Source organism: Myodes glareolus, chromosome 18 (genome assembly GCF_982192425.1).
Source record: "Myodes glareolus chromosome 18, mMyoGla1.1, whole genome shotgun sequence".
Lineage (NCBI taxonomy): Eukaryota > Metazoa > Chordata > Mammalia > Rodentia > Cricetidae > Myodes > Myodes glareolus.
The window spans coordinates 20,235,732-20,259,211 of record NC_142043.1 but is presented as its reverse complement, the minus strand read 5'-3'; the positions used below and the strand labels follow the sequence as shown (position 1 = coordinate 20,259,211).

General features: G+C 43.1%; 1 long non-coding RNA gene across 4 annotated transcripts; it reads left to right on the top strand.

The window, feature by feature from the left end:
- LOC148119097 (uncharacterized) lies at positions 1-23,224 on the top strand. Of its 4 annotated transcripts, none has more exons than XR_015735439.1 (6): positions 1-397; positions 794-2,624; positions 2,820-2,933; positions 7,656-7,721; positions 9,745-9,850; positions 11,960-23,224. It is a non-coding gene; the product is annotated as an uncharacterized LOC148119097 (long non-coding RNA). The 4 variants fall into 4 exon arrangements; XR_015735441.1 differs by having other exon boundaries at positions 19-397; positions 794-1,106; XR_015735442.1 differs by having other exon boundaries at positions 21-397; positions 794-942.
- The last annotated feature ends 256 nt before the right edge of the window (positions 23,225-23,480 follow it).

Sequence of the window (23,480 nt, the reverse complement as noted above, 5' to 3'; positions counted from 1 at the left end):
ACATCTATCTGCCGAGCTCACTTGTCAGCAAAAATGCTGTGCTGAGCCTGAGAGAAGTCTGTCGTAATACTCGGAATTACCATGAATGTACAAAATATATTTCAACAAAAAACGCTGGCAAGGTGGGGACTGGGCATAGAAGGCTGAAGGAGGCTGGAGCGCCGAGGCCCCTCTCTCCGCTGTCACCATAGCGGCACTGCAGCAGTGCATGTCCACGAGTCCAACTTGCTGCTCTGCTGCCTCTGCATTCCCATCCCCCACAGCCATTGCCAGTTGGCATCGCCTCGCGCCCTTCCCAGCAGCCACTGCCGCTCCAGCCACTCCTAGATGAAAACCGTTACCACACGGACGATCGCACCGCCACCACCCTTGATTCTGTTCTTATGCTGCCAACTAGGTATCAGATTTTGGGATGATTTCTGAGTTTGTCTGGGTTGCATGGGTGTTTTGTTCCTTGGTTTCTCTTTCCTCGATATATTTTCTGAGTGTGGTGGGTGTGTGTTCTCTGTTTTACTGATCTGCTTGACTTGTGTGTTAAAGGGGCATGTGTGGGGGGATGCTTGCTGGTGTTAATCCACAGGAGGTGTGGACAGTGGGGAAGGAAAAGCTGCAGCTTGTGTTCTGTTGCAGTGCAAAGGGGGAGCCCGAGAACTGGACAGAGTGTAGCAAACGAACAGCACACTATTTTGGGTGCTGGGATTATAAGCACCTACCTGGTGATCACCACTGCTCCTAGCATCCCTCTGCCCCATGGACCACTCAGTGCACCTCTGATGTTCCTGCTCTGTTGCAGGTTATGGGAGACTGAGAAGAGCAGATGATGATGTGGATCCCAGGTTCATGTGGGAGATGCTCTTCTCAGACCTCTGCCTTCGGGTTTCCAGCGCTCATCTGAGTCCATGATGCCTTTTGTGATTGACGGTGAAGCCGCTCCTGGTGCCTGTGTGTGAACACGTGTTTCCCAGCTTGTGGCTCTGTTTGGGAGGTTATGGATCTTTTGAGAGATGGAACCTTGCTGAAGTCACTGGTCCTGAGATTGGCGATTTTATTTTCCCAGTTGCTGATCCCTGCCTCTGTGTTCCCACTCCCACTCCACCCCAAGATATGTCAGTATGAATGCAGTATGTTCAGCCAACTTTTTTCTACCATAATACTACTATTTCTTTCTGTAACATGATTATTTAAAAACCCAGAGACAGATATTGGAGGTTAAATTGAATATTTTTATTTTTTACCTGCCTTTTCTGAGTCATTTGCATTAACATAGAATGCAGGGGCTCCAGTTATTGGTGTGTCCCCTACAATGTGAGGAAGGATCCAGTCAGTTCTCTTTAAAAGTCAAATTCAGTCATGTTTGGGATAGCTGTTGTTAATCTCTCCCAAAAAAATTACTACAAGCTCATAGCCAGGGTTCACTTTCTTCCCATAATTTGTTAATTTCTTCATTATCAAATGATATTACAATCTCTGATGGGTCTATTGCTGAAAATTGATGGAGTCTCAATTTTTCTTTCATAATTAATCCAGAGACCTTTTCCACATAAGTTTTTTAAATTTTTATTCAGTTTATGTGGCAAAAAGATTCATTCTAAGATAATATCTTCCTTCTGTTTTAAAACTTCTGTAGGGTAAATTTTGCAGGGTAATATTGCCAGAATGCAGTTAAGACTCAGATCCATGCTAGATGGTGGTGGCACGTGTCTTTAATCCCCGCACTCAGGAAGCAGAAGCAGGTAGATATCTGTGAGTTTGAGGCCAGCCTAGTCTATAAGAGCTAGTTCCAGGACAGGCTCCAAAACTACAGAGACTCCCTATATCAAAAATAGAATAAAGAATAAGAACCACATGATCCACATGTGCCTCCTATAATTTCTCTTGAATTGATATCTTTTAGCAGGTTTAGAATTATTATCAGTAGACATGGTGAAGGCAAATTTTTCTCTGTCTGTAAAGGTATAGTGAAAAAAATCTTTTAAATCAATAACTATAATTGGCCATCCTTTAGGCAATAGGGAAGGCAATGGAATTCCAAATTATAGAGAGCCCATTGGCTGAATCACCTTATTAAGAGCTATTAGGTCTCTTACCATTCTTCATTTTCCACATTTCTTTTTAAAACAAATACAGAAAAAATCAAAGGGATGGTAAAGAGTTCAATATGCTCAGTATCTAGTTGCACCTGTACCAGTTATTCTAAAGCCTGCAGCTTCCCTTTTGTTATAGGCCATTACTTCATGCTTCTTAGTTAACCATTTTAAAGGTAAAGCCTTTGACACTTGTGAGAGTTTGTCTGTCGCTGTTCTGTGTTTTTGTACAGCCTAAATAGTCAGTGACTGTTTTTTATGATAGCTTATAACATCCTTTTCAGACATATGAGTCGGTTTATTGTCCACTTCTGTGACTGCAGGAATGTTAATGTAGGTATTCTGTTATTGTAACAGATCATGACCCCATAGATTCACTTTTCTATATTAGCCATATATGGTCTCAGCATTCCTCTTTGTTCTTTTTACCCTATGCATTCAACTCATTTCTTGTTTTGTTTTACCTGAGGTAGGGTTCCAATTCCTAGGAGGTGAACATTTACCTCTTGAAGAGGCCAATTTGTGCGCCAAGATTCTGGGGTAATAAAAGCCACATCTGAACCTGTCTCCAATAATCATTTAATTAAAATATTCTATATTTTTACTCTCACTTTTGTCCTTTGATCATTTATAGAAGTCCGCCCAAATATATGTATTCTATTTTCCTTTGGAATTTTTGAGTCATCATCCATGGTTATACTATCATTGACAGTAGGGTTGTCTTTTTTACAACAGGCACTGGAATTTCTAATTATCCTGGGGACGTGTGTCTTCCACAGTGACTGAGAATGACTGGACCACTATTGATCTGGGGGGCCGGTGAGAGTTTCCCCAAGGAGTCTTCCAATGGTAATGGGTTGCCTTGTTTATATCTTTTTTGATCTACATTCCTTGGTTCATTGTTGGCATTTTTAGCATCTTCTGCATAACCCAGAAGGTTGGGCCATTTCCAGAAGAAGCATTTCTAGGAATGCCTTGACTACAATTCCTTCTCAGATAGCCCATTCTTACCACAATTAAAACAGTTGCTATTTTGAAGTCTCTTAATACATTTTCAAATTGCCTCTCCTACCCTCAATGTTAGAGCCAAAGAACTCAATGTTGACTATGTGTAGGATCCATTACTCCATTGGTACTGATCTGACCTTTGAGGGCCCAATTATCTTTTTACATTCTAAACTATCATTTTCTAAGCCAGAAATTCAATGAGTACTTATCTGGATTATGGGTCTGCTACCCCTGTTTGTACAGCTTTAGTTACTATTTGCAAAGAGACAGTGAATTGTCTTTTTGGAACTTATATAACCTTAGTATATATTCAGTTCTTTTTCCTGGTTCCTGACTCCTGTCCCAGGCATTCAAGGCTGCTATATGGAATAGGGACAAATTGTGTTCAGTGTATAGAGCTTGACTATCTGGATCTGCATAATGGCCCTCACCAAGAATTTGATCTTGGGAGATCTCAAAACCTCTGATTCTACCTTGATGTTCAAGGTACTAGGCTTCCTCCCTCTAGTAACTCTTCTTCCACAGATGTGGACTATGATCTAGTAAAGCTGAGACTCACTGAAGCCTGTCTATTGGAGTAGCTTATTTCTTGAAGCCCATGTCTTTTCAAGTGCCTCACATATGGTGAATACATGCCATAAGATACCACTGATTGGTTAATATCTTTTAGATCTTTCATACATATAGGGTCCTATTTACATTCTATATATCCATTTGAGTATTTACTATTTGCTGATTTTTCAGAAATAATAACAGGCTAAGTAGCTAAAACTCTTGGTAAGTCATGTCTGACTCTGAGAGGTACTGGCAATGTTAAGTCTTCCATTTCTTTTTCAAGCCCTCTAACACATTCATAAAGCCTTTTGTGAAGTCCTTGTCTTATGCTTCAGCTGTATTGCATTTCTTACAGTCTGATTTAGTAAGGTTGTTGGTCTTTAGTGGAGACATATTGTCCTAGCTGCAACTAGTTTTATGCTGCTGTTTAGGCATCTGTTTAGATATCTGTTCTGATATCTGTCCATGTCTTTGCTGGGCAAGGGCTGTGTTCCTTGATTTCTGTTGCTCTTTTGATATTTAGAATATTATGAAGGCTCTGGGTTGCCTGGTAGGGAATTCTTCTAAGATTGTGCCAGGTATGGCCACTGGCAGTTCCAAGCAGAATGTTTTTCTAAATATTGAGAAACTGACACTGAGGAATTGAAGTGGGCTAGAAGGGAAGTCTGATCATGTCCACAGAAGGGTGGAAAACAGGGCATTCCACCAGGATCTGCTGAGTCTCCTGGGAATGGTAGCAGAGAGGAAAGAGAAGATACTAAAGATCTGGGGATGAGACTGCGGGATTTAATTTGGAGGACAGGAGGGAGACTATAGGTCTGAAGCTCTTCAACCAGTTTTTGTGGCAAAAGGGTTCTCAGGGAATGCCTTTGGGAGTTAGAGACTGATGGAATGGGGGGTGAGCAATATAAAAATTCTTTTTTAATTGATTTTTATTTACATTTTTCTCTGCTGTCCTCCCTGTCTCTCCCCTTCACCCTTCAATCTTCCCCCAAGGTCCCCATGTTCCCAATTTACTCAAGAGATCTATCTTTTTCTACTTCCCATTTAGGTTAGATTTGTATAAGTCTCTTAGTGTCCTCATTGTTGTCTAAGTTCTCTGGGATTGTGTTTTGTAGGATGGTTTATTTTTGCTTTATGTTTAAAAACCACCTATGAGTGAGTACATGTGATAATTGTCTTTCTGTCTCTGGGTTACCTCACTCAAAATAATTTTTTCTACCTCCATCCATTTTCCTGCAAAATTCAAGATCTCATTATTTTTTTCTGCTATGTAGTACTCCGTTATGCAAATGTACCACGTTTTCCTTGTTCATTCATCAGCTGAGGGGCTTTTAGGTTGTTTCCAGGTTCTGGCTATATCAAACAACGTTCCAATGAACATAGTTGAGCACATATTCTTGTGGTACGATTGAGCATCCTATGGATATATACCTAAAAGTGGTGTTACTGGGTCTTGAGGAAGGTTGTTTCCTAATTTTCTGAGAAATGAGCAATATAAAAATTCTTAATAAATTTTTAGCAAATAGAATTGAGATCCATAAAAAGCCAACCTCAAAAGGTCACGTTATGTGATTTCATTTCCAAAACGACAAAATTATAGAGGCACAGAGGAAATTAGTGGTTGCCAGGGACAAGGCATGTGGTAATGCTGGTTGGAAGGAGGAGTGTGAACTTCTCGGGGATGAAATTACTTGAGTCCTGACTAACTTTCCCCCAGATCTATACTTGTGATAAGTGCTATAAAGTTCTTGATGTCATGTGCCCATGTATTTTCTAGATTTCAAGCTGTTTTATATATAGGCTTGGAAGAGGTGACCATTAGTATAAACCGGGGAAAGGACACACTAAGTCCAGATGGTCCTTGCAGCTTTCTATGTATCTTTATATGAATAGTCTTTCAAGAAAATCTCAGGTAGTTGCTAGGATCTGCAGTCATTACCTCCTGTTACTAAATCAGAACACTGCACCAAGATACCCAAAGAGCCATCCATTGCTTAGCTTTTCAACTCAGTCTTTTTCCTGTCCCTCTTTCACCCGTTTACCACCAATAGGTGCGTTGCCTCTGGTAATGGCATTGTAGAGGAGATTATCTTAGATTCTCTAGAGTAGCTCTATTTCTCTTGCAAAAATGCTCATGGATTCAAGTCAGAATTCTCGTGGCTGGGTTTGGAGCCTGCAGCTCTAGTTTGGCATGTGACAAAAGGCTAGTGTCATTGGCTGGAAAGCAGATAGAAGCTGAGGGTGACATAGGTGGAGAGCAGAGTATTTTCAGTCTATGTGCACATGACTGTCATAAAAACAAAGGCAAAGTTCTATGCAAAATTGTAGACAAAATCAGACTATTTTTTTCTTTTAAAAGTCTGTGTATTTTATGTTTTATTTATGAGTGTTTTCCTGCATGTATGTCTGGAGAGATGGCTCATTGGTTAAGAGCACTTCCTGCTCTTCCAAAGGTCCTGAGTTCAATTTCCAGCAACCACATGGTGGCTCACAACCATCTGTAATGAGATCTGATGCCCTATTGTGGAAGAGACCTAGTCAGAGGTCCTCATCAACACAGAGCGTTAAACCCAATATGGACAAGGTTAACAGAACAGCCATAGATAGCCTTGCCAGGGCATAAATTTCATTCATTCATTCATTCATGTCTGTGTACCACATGTGTGAAGTGCCTGAAGAGGTCAGAAAGGATGTTGGAGGTCCTGGAATTGGTGAATCAACATGTGGGTGCTGGGAACTGAACCCAACTTCCCAATTACAACCAGGACATTGTGCCATCTCTCTTGCCACCAAATTCACAGTATTTGTACATGATTCATACACCTTAGAGTTTGTCCACACATACAAGATTCTAGGGAGTCTCAGTGAGGTTCATAAGATATAGGTTCCTTTATGTTAAGGCAAGTACAGCATTTTCCAGACTGACAGATAGCTCTGCAGGTAAAGCATTTGCCTTGCAAGAAATTGGAGGACATGAGTTCAAATCACTCTAACTCATATAAAACTGGACACAGTAGGGTATGCCTATAATTTCAGGGCTCCTATTGTGAGAAAGAGAGAAGTGGAGACAGGAAACTCCTCAGAAACTTGAGGGTCAGCTAATTTACAGAAGCACACAACAAAAAGACCTTTGATTAAGCAATGTGGAAAGTGAGTGACTGAAGGAGCCCTCTGACCTTCTCGTGAGCACTGTGGCACACTTGGACCCCTTCCCTCCATGCACATGCCTTTTCCTATGAGCACACACACACACACACACACACACACACACACACACACACACAGTTGATGACACCAAAGGCTTACCAGCTGAGGTTGTCTTTTGGCTTACACACACAATGGCACATGTGAACCTGAACATATACACAAACACACACACAACTATATACATGAACATATGCATACATGTGTATATACACAAGGGGTCTGGAGAGATGACTCAGATGATAAGGACACTAGCTTCTCTTCCAGAGGAGCCCAGGTTGGATCTCATACCCCATGTTGGTCTGTTCATACCTGCACACACATCCTCTACTTCTGAAGTTCGCAATACTCATTTCTGGGAATGGCTCAGCAAAAGTTGAGCCAAGAACTGTCAATACTAAATCCAAGGTCAAAGAGCTGTATTCGTAAAAACACTAGCATTTATTTATTTAGGTTTTTAAAAAAGATTTACTTACTAATGTATTTTATGTATATGGATGCTTTTTATGTATATACATCTGCACACTAGGACAGGGTATTAAACAGTTGTGAGCAACCACATGGGTGCTGGAAATTGAACTCAGGACCTTTAGAAGAACAGCAAGTACTGTTAACCTCGGAGCTATATCTCAAGTGGTAAAACTAGCATTTAATTAGATTCATAAAAATAACTTATCAATAGGTGTACAGCTTGCATTCATTTCTAATATGTGTCACTACATAACTGAATTCACAAGTCAGCTTTCTAATAAAGAGTGCCCAGGAATTTGTATCTCAAAATATTTATTCTCTCTTTTGCAGTTTTAGACTCAACAGAAACCAGAGAAAGACAGAAGAACAATGCTGAAACACAGAACCTGGAGACAGGTGAGCAGAAATAAATGAGTAAAATAGCTTTGGGCAATCGCTTAGAGCTCCAGTTGTTCCCACTTGATCATAGGGAGGGCGAGGATGGGGGACTCGGGGTTTATTCCCAGCAGTCTTCACAACAGCCTTAGAAGGCCACAGGCTGAGGGATGGGGCAGGAAAGAGTCAGCTGGAAGAGAAGTTAGACAGCTGGAATTGAAGCTGGACAGCTGAAGGAGGACCCAGAAGCTTCTGTATTTTCTTGTTAACTTCTGAGCAGCAGTGGGGGAGGGGAACAAACACCTGCACTAGCCATACTGGACTGGAGAGAAATTCCAAGTTCACCTTCAGGCACATCCAGGAAGTCATAGCCCCTGCTGGCCTCCTCTCCTTCTCTTTTCCATACTTCTTGATCTATCTCCCCACATTTCCCCTATCTGTTCTGCCTGACCACCAGCGCCACCTGTCCCTTCTCCTGCACAGCTATGGGCCATTCAGCTCTTTATTAGATCAATCAGGTGATTTAGACAGGCAAAGTAACACAACTTCACGGAGTTAAACAAATGCAAAATAAATGAATGAAGCACATCTTTGCATCATTAAACAAATGTTCCTCAACATAAACAAAAGTAACCCATCTTAAAATAATATTCTACAACAGGATCTCAGGTCTCAAAGAGCCAGTGTTCCTCAGTTTGTAGGAACTGACCCATTGACTGAAGCCAAATAAGCAGTAGACAATTGTGCCAGCACCCAGAGCATTCCTGCAAACCCCATCATGCACCAGGGCTCAATGCTCCTAAATGATACCGCCCTCTGAATCACTCCAGTTTGGGAAAGTACCTTGGAAGTCTTTATACTCTCATATTCTGACACTATTTTTTGTCAAGTTTGAAGGGTATGTGTGCCTGCATGTGTGTGTGTGTACCTACATGTGTGTATGTGTGTGTACCTGCATGTGTGTGTATGTGTTTGTGTGTGTGCGTGCATACGCACCTGCATCTGTGTGTGTATATATGTGTGTGTGTGCCTGCACACACGGCAGGGGCACTTGTTACCTTTCTCCTTGCTGTGACAAAATGCCAGAGGGAGAAACCTGAGGAAGGAGGTTTGCTTCAGCTCACAGTTCAAGGCTGCAGTTAAATCAGTTCGAGTGACAAATATTTACAATGTACAAGAGGCTTATTCCATAGCAGACAAGAGCTTCAGTGAGCTGGTCACATTGAATCTGTTGTTAGAGTCAGAGACATGGATGCTGGTCCTCCAATCTCCTCTCCTTCAGACTCAGTTCAGGTCTCCAGCTCATGGACTGCTGCCACAGACATTAACAGTGGGTTTTACCTGTCAATCAACCCAATATAGAACTCCCTCACAAGCACACCCAGAGGTTTGTCTACTCAGTGATTCTAAAGAAGATAAACCAGGGAGGTCAAGGAACAGCCTTGCTTATTTCTCATTCCCTTGCCACCTTATTTTTGAGACAGGGTTTTCATTAAGCCTGGATTTCGTTGATTTGTCTAGACTTGCTGGCTGGTGAGCTGCAGGGAGTTACCTGTTTCCACTCCTAGTGTCGGGGTTACAGATGCACACCTCCATGCCTGGGATTTACAAGGATGCTGGGGTAGAATTTTGGGCCTCATGCTAATCCTGCAAGAGTTCCTATTCACTGAGCCACATCTTCAAAATACACTTCAGTTTTAGATGACGTACAGTCTTGGTTAGGATTTCTATTGCTCTGATGGAACACCATGATCACAGTAACTATGAGAGGTAAGGATTTGTTTGATTTACACTTCCACCTTGTGATTCATCACTGAAGAAAGTCAGAACAGGGATTCAGGCAGGGCAGTATCTGGGCAGGAACTGATGCAGAGGCATAGAAGGGTGCAGCTTACTGGTTTGCTCCTTATAGCATGCTCAGTTTGCTTTATCATGGAACCCAGAACCACCAGCCCAGGGCGGTATCACCCACAACCAGCTAATAGCCCCCTATGAAATTTAATTTAAAAATACCTTAAATCTTACAGAGATTTCCTCTTTTCAGGTAACTCTAGCTTATATCACGTTGACATAAAAGTATCCAGCACACCTACTAAGCAGAGGCTAAACCTTCAGAGTCCCTGGAAATCATTCTAATGGGGATATTGAGGGTAAGTGAGGGGTAGTCAAAAGGTTAACTACAGAAAGGATTGCAATTAGAGATTTGAAGACACACACACACACACATGCACAAACACACACACACACACACACACACACACACACACATACACACACAGAACCCTGTGTTGCTTCATCACAGACAGGTTGATAGAGGCAGGTATTGAGAAGATGAGGCTTTGACATCTGTGGTTAGAATACAGGAATGTGTGTTTGTCTAGAAGGACACAGTGGGTCCCACACGTCCCAGCCTTCACTGTGCCACTCTGACCACAGCCCTGGACGCAGAATGCAGCCACAGTGCATGTGCAGCTGCACAGATACACAGACACCTCACGGGCTTGATCTCTTCTCAGGTAACAGCTCACTAAGCTGCTGCCTTACACTGAATGAGAGGCCCATGCACTCAGAAACCTGCAGAACCTTGTTAAGGACATCTATAGGTTGCATCTTTAGACAGAGACACCCCAAGTTCCTTAACTTGTGGGAACACTGAGAACTCTACCTGTTACTATTAGCCATGTGCACTGGAGCACAGTGGTTTTCTCTGGCCATAGCCATGGGGAAGAAGTGGCCAGACTCACTCTGCTCCACGGCTTCCTCACCACATTGAACTTATTGGTGTGAGGAATGAAGGAGGAGTCCATCATCTCTTATCTAATCACCCTCTCGCATTGGCATATTGTGTGTCCCTTCCTGTTGCAACTTGGATATGAATATCACACTTTTTTCAATGTTACCTCCCAGTGAAACTACAGAATACATACTCTTCTCTTCATGCCTCTGTGTCAAGGAGACTGCAATTGTCCTCTTGGGTGGCCCTGGGTGTCTCTGTGGATACAGAAAAGTTGTCTGTGTAGGGACTGGTGTAGCCATTGGTAACATTCTTCTTGATGGGAAACAGATTCAGCAACCACACTTGGGAAGACCCAACAATCTAGTAGAGGAATCGCTTTCTGGTGCAAACACGGACATCTATAAGACAGTCAGGAGGCGTTCCCTGGAGACTGTGTCTAGACTGTCCTACCTCATACTACCCCTAGCCTCATGGATAAGTCACAGTTGGTCCCAAGTGCTCAGTTGTACAGGGTTAGGGTCCTGATGCTATTAGGAACCCCACAGCCAAAAGAGGAGATGAAGAGCTGTAGCCCAGAGGAGCAGAAACTCAAAACACACCCACACAGTGCTCACAGAACACCACAGAGATGAGAGATACTTCCTGGCTCTCTTCCAGGCACTGGACCAAGATGTCGTATGAAGTCCTTACAATAATGTTGTCTAATATGTACACAATTACTACAGGAGGGTATACTGTATGTGCAGGCCGTCCCAGGGATCCTTAACAACCTTGGGGAAAGGCAAGGCAATTCTCAAAGCATAACCAAGGCTGCAGTTGCATGTTGCATGCACGATTAAACCTGCACCAACTGCACTGAGAACCATAAATGCATCCTGCATCCCCTGCCGTCCTGTGACAACCTGTCCCCTCATTTCCACATCAGATGCACTTACATTCATAGCATTTATACAAGTTCTGACACAATAATGACTCTTACCCACAGTGGGTAGAAATTTAATACCAGCTGGTCAAAAGTGGGGTCTTTGGGCCTGCAAGGGTCCATTCACAATCAGATTCAAGGTTACTCTTTCTACTTTCTCAATGATTCTCCCAGATTCTCAAGTCTATAAGATGGGAGCTTTGGTACTGTGGTTATTTTCTCTGGCGTGGACATGAATGCTGCCATCTGGAGACACAGAAGTTGTTCTGACCGAAAAAGAAAATTCTCACAAGACCATGCATTTTTCACTTTCTCTTGAGGAGGAAGGAGAGACCCACAAACCCTCTTTCTCTGAGGTCATATATATGGCGAACAGCTGCTGGGGTTTCAGAGTGGGACATCTTGAGAGGTGTAACTGCCTTCATGGCACCTGGCGAAACTTACTGTAGCTGCCTGTGCATCCTCCTCGCTCTCATAAATAACCCCAGGAATCTCCTGTTTCACCACTCTGACCTGGGTGGAGCCTGTCTTTGGTCTGTCATGGGCTATTCTCTACCGTAGGCATTTATTTAACATCCCTCCCTCAATTTTTCCTTCTAGGGATTCAGTTTCTCTACCAGAAGATCCTGCTTCTGTATCTACTACCGAAAATAGGGAGAGCTGTCTCTTTCTCTGAGTTAGAAGCGTTGTGGAGGGATGCTGATTGGCCTGCCCAGACTGCCCAACTTTCTGGAGGATTTTCAGATTACTAGGACTTCAGGACATGTCTCCAGTCCCGTGGATGGATCTTTCCTGGGGTAATCAGTGCCACCATGATTTTGTGGGTAATGATTTCTCAAGCTAATAGGCAGAACTGGGAAGTATTGGTTCTCAACCTGCCTGGATGTGTGTCTAGGATGGGTAGCATACACTTGTGTTTTTGTAGGGGAATTTCCAGAGGGTTGGCATGTCGTACAGTGACTGGAGTCAACATACCCTGATTGTTAATGGTGACATCCATAGGGCTGGAAGCCCAGAGAGGAGATGAGGGGAAGAGGAAGACTTGGGTGTGTAAACCCCTTCTTTAAGGAACTTTCCCAGTGTTGTAGCAATCATGCAAGGACATCATCCCAGCTCCTTTTTCTTTCAATGGGAACTCACTTTGAGGGAGATTCTATGTATCCAACGGACTAGAACTGTTGAGGCATCCAGCTTCCACACTGGCCATGTCTGTTGTCAATGCTGGGCTATGCAAGCCCTTCTGTTAACCTTTTCCCTGTCCAATAAATGTTCAGGGCCAGTGAGATGGATTACCAGGTAAAGATGCTTGTCATCAATCCTGATGTCCTGGGTTTGATCTCCAGAACGTACATTCACACAATAGCAAAATACTAATAAGAATTAAACTATTTTCTGAAATATTAATAGCAAGAAAGATAAGTAAATCTCCTTCCATGCACAACTCTTCTTCTGGAGAACACTGACAAGTACGAGGACCAACTGTGAATGGTTAATTGGCTTGGAAAACTGAAATTGATAGAGGCTGTCTAGATATTCCTGGGATGCATTAGCTACAAAAAAAACTTGTCCACATCTTGTTCATAGATGGGTATTGGAGATGATGCAGAAACTGGGTAGAAATGGCAAACCACATTCTCACACCTTCCCCTGAGTCACATTGCACATGGAGGCAACAAGCAAAATATAAGCTCACATTGGCAGAATGAAGTTTCCTGATTACATGTTTCCTCTTCTTGTCTCTACTTCTACCTTCTTAGTGGTGTTTGCGTGTGTGCCTGTGTATGTTTGTGTATGTCTGTGTATGTCTGTACATGTATGAAAGAAAAACAGAGACAGAGACACAGAGAGAGACAAATATAGAGAGAAGGTGCGTGTGTAGAATATATGTGAGTACAGGCAGAGCTATGTGTGTCACAGCACACATGTGGAAATCAGAGGACCCCTTTGTGTGTTGTTCCTCCACCTGTTGGAGACAGGGTTGCATGGCCACTGTATACACAGGGTAGTGGTCTGTGATCTGCTGTGACTGTCCTGTTTCTACCTCCCATCTTGCTGTAGGAGTCCTGGGATCAGAGATGCGCAAACCAAAGATTCTGACATTTCGTTCATTTTGGGGACTTGCACGCAGGTCTACAAGCTTTCATAGAAGCAGAAAGCAAGTTGGTGATAGAATCTGCTATTGAAGTAGCCATCTTATAAACTTAGAAGAAAGAGACAAAATTATGAGCTGCAGATTACGGATATCAGGTGTTTCTTTTAGAATTTTGTTATGAAGAAAAACAATTCCTACACACCCCCTTCTTTCAACCAATAAAGTCAGATATCTGGTAGTCACATCCCCAATACTCTTACTGGTGAAATACTGCAGACACTCGAGACACCTTTAGCTGTAGATCCAGTCTCAAAGGCAGTAGAACCTGTTTCACAGAGTCCCGGATCAGCAGTGTTGTGGTGTCAATCCATTCTGCCACCCGAAGATGAAGACTATATTATTCTGCTGCCCCCAGGAGCCTCACAATTAGAGACTAAAATTTAGGCCATGGTTGAACAAAGATGTCTTTCATGTTTGATTGCCTAATGGTTTGATTTATCTGGATTGCTTTTTATTCCATCCTCAACTGAGCTCAGGAATGGCTGATGCCATTTTTTCCTTTTCTTGGGAGATGAGTTCATTAAGTGTATCTTCATTGATGTTGTGTGTTTTAGCATAGTCATCCTGGCCCATTGAAATTTATTCCTTTTATTTTCATCACAGTTCTGATTTCATAAACCTCCAATTTCTACCAGAGATTTTATCAAATGAAAAGTACGGGTAGTTCTTAAACCATGTGTGGTCACAAAGGACACCTCTCGGGTAGCTAGAAAAGAAAACTGAGATAACTGTGGCCTAAATTGAAACTCTCCTGCTCATGGCAGAGCTACAAGCACATGGCAGAGCCTCTAGTCTCCTCAAGTATGTATTGTTGCTGCCAAAGTTAAGGCCTGGGTCACACATGGCAGGAGAGAATTGACGATTATTTATTCTGTGAACTCCATACATGTGAAATTAAAATCCTAAAAAAGAAGAAAGAAATTTTAAGTGTTCTCTGGGCAGAAAGGTTTGGGTCAGTCTCCCAGTGGAGTTGGTGTGAACAGCATGCCAATTTAATTGGCCCTCTGTCCCTGTGACTGGTGTCCTGTGAATGCTTCCATCTTAAGTAGGAGGCTGGCCTACACCCACATCTGTTAACTGCCCTTCTTTTCCTGTCCATTGCTTTGCCTTAACTCTCAATGTCTCTGGTTCTAAAGAAATTAATTTCATCTTCAGCCTGCATGGTCATATGACTCAAGCCAGGCCATTCAGAGCATCACATTACCTAGGATACAGTGATTGGCTCAACAGTAGCCACGTGACTAATCTGGACAATTGGAGCTGAAGATACTCAGTAATAAGACTTATTGTAAGGTTGACTGGGACTAAATATCCTCTTCTCATAGGTGGTCTGGGAGGACACATTGAGCTGATGTTTCCTGGGCTCTTACTGAACCAGGACATGTCTGAGATGGTGAGCTCCTGAGAGCCTCCTGTGAACAGAGGCCACAAAAGAAAATATAGAGGAAGGGGAAAAGAAGGAGGGAGAAAATTTGAAGGAAAATTGAGCCACGATCAACCTGTGTTGGTGGTGACCCTGCAGGGACACCTCTTGTGGGAGGGAGCAAGAAGGCCTGGGGTCAGGCACATAGACTCTGGACGTCAGGTGACTACCAAAGGCCAACTCCTTTACTAAGGGTATGGCCAGGGCTCTCATATCCCATCAAAGGGTTCCATTGACTCAGGTGGCCAACTCTGTTGTACTTTCCTTCATTCATTGGCATCTCTGGTCAGGTTTCTCTCTGTCAGAATTCTCTGGATATAGCAGCAGCCCTTAGGTTGGCTCAGGGGGAAGTTCCTGCCATGCATGCTCATGTTGGTTCATTTTGGCAGGGTAACTGAGGCTTGGGGAGGCTGGCCGAAGTTTCTCTTGCAGGTCTGAACCAGGAGCTTCTCTCTTTTTGAGCTATTCATTAAATTTGTCTGTGTAAAGCTTTCAAAGCTACAAATGAGTATCTAATAATTAAATGAAAAATTATCAACAGAGGGGGAAATCATATATGCTCTACTTTCTCTATTTACATTGAACTCACTTGAGTATTTCTAAGGTATACTAATGAAAACAGTTTCTTAGAGATAAATAAAAACTAAACTGCACACTTTGTTCACACTCAATGAGATCCAAGGACGTGGAACTCCTTTCCAATGCTCAGAAGGAATGTCCACATTCTTCATGGGGACATGTGGCACAGGGAGTGCTGTTCTTAGTGTCTCAGACATTTTTCTTTTGCAGACAAATCTAAAGGGATGCATGTTCCCCACACATTGTGAGTAGGTTCTTATCAGGTCCAGAGTGAACACAGAGTGGGCACCTGGAATTCTTTTCTATGGGGAGACTTCTATGACTAAGAAAGCTGAACCCTATATGGAAGGTGCTCTTGCCACACTAGAGTAGAACAATGTTAAATACAGTCAGATGAAATTTGTGAATCCTTTTGTGACTGGGCAAAATAATGCAAGGAGGTTGGATTGAAATTGCCGGAACACTGACAACATGGATGGATTAAAAGCATTCTTGCAGTTCTGTCCAGAAGACAGTCTCAAATTAAGTTGGAGAGGATGGAGTGGCCAAGATGATGAGGCATGAGTTATGCATTCTTGTCATTGCACGTTGTCTAGGAATGTGTTTCAGGCACTGTAGGTACTGGTCCTAACAGCACAACCAAAGATGGGGAGCTAGAGGCTCAGTGGACAGATGTGCCTTCTGTCCAGCTCTGGATCTGGCAAGCAGTGCCTGGGCAGCAGTAAGCTAAGGGAGAAATGGACCGGCACTCAGAACCTGGAGCTGGAGTATGGACACAGGGACCTGTTGCCCTGGGTTGCAGGGCCACAGCCATCTGAGCTTCTGTCCTGGCTCCCTCGTGCAGCAGGCACTCATTACCAGGGCTGGAATTCTCCTAGGCCACTTCCGTTTGCCCACGTGGGGTGGGCAGGCAGCAGCACAATGCTCTGAGTGCACAGGAAATTCACTTCTTCATCAGCTTCCAGCCCCATATGGCCTGGTTCCAGAGGCTGTGTGTACAACCTGGGGCTGCTCCTTGGGCATGTCTTAATCTGTGCATTTTTCCTCTTCAGTGAAGGCTGAGTTCACCAACTCTATGCATTTCCCATTCAGAGGTGGCTCAGGGGTGAAGAAATTATCAGAGAGGCTATCCACTGAATTCACGTTGAATGCATTGTTCCCTGTAGTGGGTTGATGGTGTTGGACGTCAATGAATCTTCTTGGACTTTGTTATCAGACAGGCTATCCACTGAATTCACATTGAATGCATTGTACCCTGTAGCGTGGTTGATGGTGTTGGAGGCCAATGAATCTTCTGAAATTTTTTTAGCAGAGAGTCTATCCAGTGAATTCATGTTGAATGTGCTGTCCCCTGTAGTAGGCTTGATGCTGTTGGTGATCATTGAATCTTCCTCTGGAACTTTGTTTCCAGACAGGCTATCCACTGAATTCACTTAGAATGCATTGTCCCCTGTAGCAGGGTTGATGGTGTTGACAGTCAATGACACTTTTCCTGGAACCCTGTTACCTGAGTAGTGCATCGCCTCTGGGCAGCTGTATATTTGAAGCCTTGCATTGCTTCTGCATATGATCAGCAGAGCCAAACCGCTATGTCTCCTCTTCATGGTGTCAGGGAGGCTACTAACATCTGCAGGGATGATATTTTGCAGACTGCTCTCCCCAGAGCTCAGTTTGAACTTTATGATGTTTACGGTTGGTGTTAAGTTTTGACTGCTGATGTTTTAGGGATGCTACAACCTGTTTGCAGGTGTAGCCAATGTTACACATCACCTTCACGACCTTGGGGAGGATTTCCTTTTCAGGTGTTATGTGTTCCTCAATATGGCCGAGCCATGGTCATTTGGCAAGCCTTCATGATGGAAGCCTGAACCAGATATAAACCGTGAGCAATCTTGCCAAGATGAAATAACAAGGTTTAGTAAGATGATTTGGAATGGGGCACACGGTGGTGGTGATAAGACAGAACATAATTTCAGTGGTGGATTTTTCATAGGGGAAGTGTCCGGTCACCATGGTATAGAGAACAACGCCCAAGCTCCACATGTCATCTGCCATACCGTCGTATGATTTCCTTGTTAGGATCTCTGGGGCCCAATATGGCAAGGAGCTCCAGAGATTCTGCAGCATCTGGCCCTCCAAAAGCTGAGTGTCAAACCCAAAATCGTAAAGTTTGACTTGGCCAAGTTCATCCAGCAGGATATTCTCTAACTTGATGTCACAGTGTGTGATCCTTCTTTGGTGCAGGAAGTGCACAGCAGATGACAAATGACTGAATATCAGCTTAGCCTTGTCCTCCTTTAAACAGCCTTCTCCCTGATGAACTTCTCCATGTCTTTCCTTCAAGGTATTCCATAACCACATACGTGCTATTCAGTGTGTTATTGGTATGGAAGAACTGAATGATGTTAGTGTTGAAAAGATTTATGGATGGTTACTTCAGATCTGATGTCTGCCACAGTATGATGTGCTTTCTGAAATGCCTTGATAGCCACCTGTGTATATGTGGGAAGGTGTTTGGCAAGCATCACCTCCTTAAATGAACCACAACCTACAGATGTTAGGATTTTAAAATCCTTCTCGAGGATGTCCTCTTCCCGGTGACTGGCCATGATGTTCACCTTACATTCTCTGTATTTCCTTGGAAATTTAGGGACACACGAAGCTAGAGGAAAAAAACGATAGAGTTTTAGGATGGAAATTTTTAGGTATGAATTGTCTGTCACAATTTCTGAGATATCCCAAACAACTTAAGAATGCCTTTATAGCCCAAGATATACATGAATCATTCAGAGGATAATTTACATAAAGACACTGAACAAGAGTGTAGCAGCATCTCTTGAGATTCACAGGAGGAGCCCATACTCAGACACAGTGGCCACTAAACTGTTCTGCTCTGTGAAAGTAGCTGCAAGTAGAGAAACTCTCATCTAAGAGAAACAAATTCTGCAAAGAGAAACATGGTATTTTCTTCTGCTGTGGATTTGAGGAAGAAGAGAGCTGAGCCTTTAAGAAAGGAAGAGCTTTAGTCACAGAGATGGAGTGGAGCAAGTGATGAAGTAGGAGAGTTTGACCAAAATGCTGGCTAGGCATGGATAGAATGTTATAATGAAGTTGCTATGGGTATTTTACAGCAACACGTGTTCTACCTGAAAAAAATTGAAACCATAGTAGATGAATGAAGGCTAAATGAATTTTTTCAAATAGGAAGTTAGGTAATATTGAAGAAATAGATAAGACATTCACAAATTAAACCTAGGATGTAAACTAATAGCATAAATATAAACATGAAAGAAAAAACTGAACCCTTGAACTAAAGCCAATGAACTGGAAAGGAACTCACTGTAGCAGAGTCCAGTAGATCAGAGATTCATAGTCTGTCAGAGCCAATATTCAGTACACTGTTCTGTAGACTACTGACAGCCACTCTGAGATACAAGGACAGGAGCCTAATGCAGGCAGTACCTGAAACAGAGTAGTTGTTAGCACACTTCATAATGCCTTCTTGTGATGTCACCCCAAGGACTCGCCCAATCATGGCTCATCATTACGGACAGTGGTTAGACCAGGTTCTGTACCACAACCAGTGCCCTGAGTATTTTTCTAATGGCTGGCACCAAATCAACTCCAGATAGGAAAGGTTTGCGTGTGTGTGTGTGTGTGTGTGTGTGTGTGTGTGTGTGTGTGTGTGTGTGCGTGTGCTTTCAAGATATGCTGAACCATGGTTGGGGAGCATCTTGTTTCCAATAGAACTGGTACTAGGTGGCTGCTGACACTCAATAGAAGATGTCTATACCAAAGTCCACAGTTCCTCCAGCTCCACACATCTATGTGTTCCACAGATTCCCAAACTAGAACCCCAGTTCTCAGCACGTCTAACATACATTTTACAATCTCACTGTGGTCATTTGAATTAGAAATGTCTCATACAAATGCAGCAGTTGAACACATGGACACACAAGTCAGTTGATGATCCAGTTTGGAACTTTTATATGCTGGATCCTTAGTGACAAAACTCCATTAGTGGGACTATCCTTTATGACTCAGGACAGACTTTATGTCCTCTCCTGCTTCTTGCTTGAGTTTCAGTTGGTCTTATCTCAATCTCCTGCATTTGCTTTCAGGAATCCAGCGAGATTTCATGACTCTGACCTACGCCAAAAGGCTCTTATCCCTCCAAAACTAAGGGAGACAAATGTGCTCACTCTTTCTTGTTAATACAAACACAGGTCACATGGCATGGGCAGGGAGGTGACTCATGGCTGGAGAATCTTATAGCACAGTTCAGTAAATTCCTCACTGTGTGCCTACAAACAGGCACAGATTTCTTTTTTAAAAAAAAAGAAAAAAAACAGAGCACATCTTAGAATGACAAATAATATTGGATAAAAAAAGAAAATCTCAGTCATTGAAAGGATAGAAATAGTAGCCACATTTTAAAACAAAATACAATTTTATCAAACAGAATTAATAAATAAGTGTCAAACATTGAAAGGCAAACAGAGAACAAGGGAAACTCCCTTGTTCAGGATCCACTCACTTTGGAATGTCCAAGTCTATGAGAAATCACTGAGTTCAAATTCTCATCCAGCAACCAGCTCCTCCTCTGGGCTACAAGGACAAAACCCAGCACTATGTAGCACCTTACATGACTGGTCTCTAGCTGACCTCACAATGACTCCCTGTGATGTCACTTTCCCTGGGCCAATCATGGCTGGACAAAACCACGGTGTTTTGTGGTTGTGTTCTCTCTCAATTTCATTTAAATACAAATTTTTATGTCAAAAGGTTTTTCCATTTTACATAACAACTGCAGTTCCTCCTGCAACCCCCCACCATTTCTTCATTCAGCCCCCCATCCACTCCTCAAAATGGTCAGGCCTGCCATGGGGAGTGAACAAAGCCTGGCATTTCAAGTTGAGGCAGGACAAAGCCTCCCCTGTACTGAGACTGGGAAAGGTTTCCTCTATAAGAAATGGGCTCCAAAAAGCAAGTTCATGCAATGGGGATAAATCCTGGTCCCACTGTGCTCAAGACACAGAACTGTCACCCATTTTCAGAGGGCCTAGTGTGGTCCTATGTAGTTTTCCCATCTGTCAGTCCAGTATCAAAGAGTTCCCAGTAGCTCGGGTCAGCTGTCTGTGGGTTTCCCCATAGTGATCTTGACGATTTTGCTCATGTAATCAGTCTTCCCCATCTTAATCTGGATTCCAGGAGCCAGGCCCAGTGTTTAGCCCAGCAGCTTCAATTACCTCAACCATTTATGGACCAATGCATTTAGTGTTTGCTTCTGTTCACTTTGCGGATTCTCTTTCATACCTGTAGTGTCTTTCTCTTTTGCTTCCTCTCCCTCTAACTTCTCCTCTCCCTCCACTTTCTTTAAATTCTTCTCCTCCCCTCTTGTCCTTGACAGAGTCTTACTCTGTAGTTCAGCTGGCCTCAAGTTCACTGTGTAGCCCTCAAGGTCGCAGCAATCCTCCACAGCCCCAATGGACAAGGATCACAGGCATGAACCTGTAGACCTGACTATACATGTCCTCTGCTTGAGATACATGAGAGTTAGTGCTCGCCGTGTTACCTGAGTTAGAATTACCTAGATTCTAGTCTTCGTGTCTTCTCCTCCTTCCTGCTTGAGTTTGAGTTTGTGACATCTCAATCTTTTGCATTTGCCTTCAGAATTCTAGCTAGCTTCCTTACTCCTGACCCAACCCCATGGAGGATAATCCCTCCAAACTAAGACAGACAGGTATGCCCACTCTTTCTTAAGATGCCATGTTTATATCACAACAGAATGGTAGTCAATAAACATAACCTTAGCAGAGCTGGTTACTCCCCATCCCCTCCATGCCCATGTTGGCCAAAGCCAATGCAGATTCACTGCTGTCACAGTCTATTCCATCATGTTTCACCAGAGAAAGAGTGACCCCTTCAAGTAGCCTGAAATCCAGGTTTTACCCTCTAAGTTGTAGCACAGGTATCATACTAAATAAACCTGCCTCCTGTTGGCATAGGACCTCTCTTTCCCTCAGAAACCAGGAATTCCATGGAGACATGCTTTGTCTGAGAAGAATGAAATTGCGCCCACTGCTTGGCCATCATTGCTAGAGTCCTTGTCCCTAGATGATCTCTCCTAGCATCATGGTCCCTCTTTAGTTCCGAACTAGTTTTAAACATTACTTTGAAGAAAGCATGCTAGCAGGGAGCCTCTCTGAGAGGTCAGTGGTTTCAACTTTTAGGTGTTTCTGTAGAACAAAATGCTACAGCATGCAGTGTGCATGTGAGTGTGTGTGTGTGTGTGTGTGTGTGTGTGTGTGTGTGTGTGTCTGATTAGTAGAGGTGTGGAAGCAAGCAAGAAGTTCTATTTCAACAATCCACCTCTCTCTCTCTCTTAACTGAAAATAGATTCTTCTCTCATACAATCCATCCCACCCACAGTTTTCCCTCCCTCCACTCCTCTTTGCTCCCCCACAGATCCCCCCTTCTCCCCCAGGTCCACTCTCCCTCTGCTTCTTCAGAAAAGAGCAGGCCTCTAAGAGATGACAGCCAAACAGGACAAAATTAGAAACAATAACCAAGGCAAAAGCCCCCATATCAAGAGTGGACAAGGGAACCCAATAGGAGGAATAGAGTCCCAAAAGCCTTATAAAAATTTAGAGATACTCTCTCTGTGTGTGGAGCACAAGAATGGAGACCGCTGTGGGATGTGAGAGCAGGGCAAAGGAGAGAATTCACCCAGCGCACCAATACTAGTCTCCCGTCCCTGTAGCTAGATCTACAGCACAGAGAATACACACCACAGTGACTGGAGGGGGCAACACCTGCAGGTGAGCACCCAGAACAAGCTCTAGTGGGAGCAGAACAGAGGCCTGTGTGGTATGAAGGGATGCCACACCAACCCCAGGAGAGTCTGTCTGTGTGACACGTTCCTCAGACTGAGCCTTTAGACTCCAAAGGGAGGAGGTCTCCTGGAATTTGTTGTGGAACCCTCTAGCTGGAGAAAAATATTGAGCCGTAGTTCTCATGGCATTTGTCTGCTTTATCTTCTGTTCCTTTTCTATATTTACGAGATGTTCCTGATAGCCTGGGTCAAGATTTTAAGTGGAAAAATTGGATAAGAAGAAACCCTTTGAAAAGGGGTCACTGGCCATGACCTCTTCACTGAGAGATTCAATGCTTTGCTTCATAATCATTTACATAATTACAAAATAGTACTTTGGTAGAATATCCTCCAATAAAATATGAATTTGTATGGCTGTGCAGATGAGTTTGGCTCTGACATTGTGGTATAGAAAGAATTGTTTAAGAATAGTTTTAAATTGAACATTGAGGATTTTTATAAGACAGAAGCTAGATGTTAGATAAGGAGTACTCATGGAAATTTATTAACTTGATCAGGATCTAGGAGTTATAATCAAGTGCCCTTAAAGATTTTTTAAACTCACTTCTAAAAGTTTTCCGTTAACTATAAGTGATTTTTTTGTATATTGTTTTGTTTAGTGATTATGATGTTATCTGTTCCATTCATAATTGATTTTTTAACTAACAGTTATGAAATGTAATACCTGATTGATTTTGTGTTTTCTTGTGCTAGATGATTATGATGATTATTCTTTGTGACTACTTCACTGGACACATCTTTTAGAATTGTAATACATGTTTTTCTTGTATAAAAGCCCTGCTTGTGAGCTGCAAAATACACTCAGATTCAAACTGCCTCTGTGTTTGTTGCTGTTTGTCACCACCGAATACTAGCCCACCTGGTCTTCCAGGAACCACGTCCCATACCCTACTGGGGTGATCAGTGGCAGAGAGATGGCTCTAAGATCCTTGGAAACACTGTGGGAGGGGAACCAGAGGCTCCTCCGTGAGTGAGAGAATGGCCACCCCACATGGGAAGACAGAACCCAGACAACCAGTTCTCCACTGCTGCTCTGCAACCTCATTCCCAAAAGGCGCCTCCCTTGTTGTCT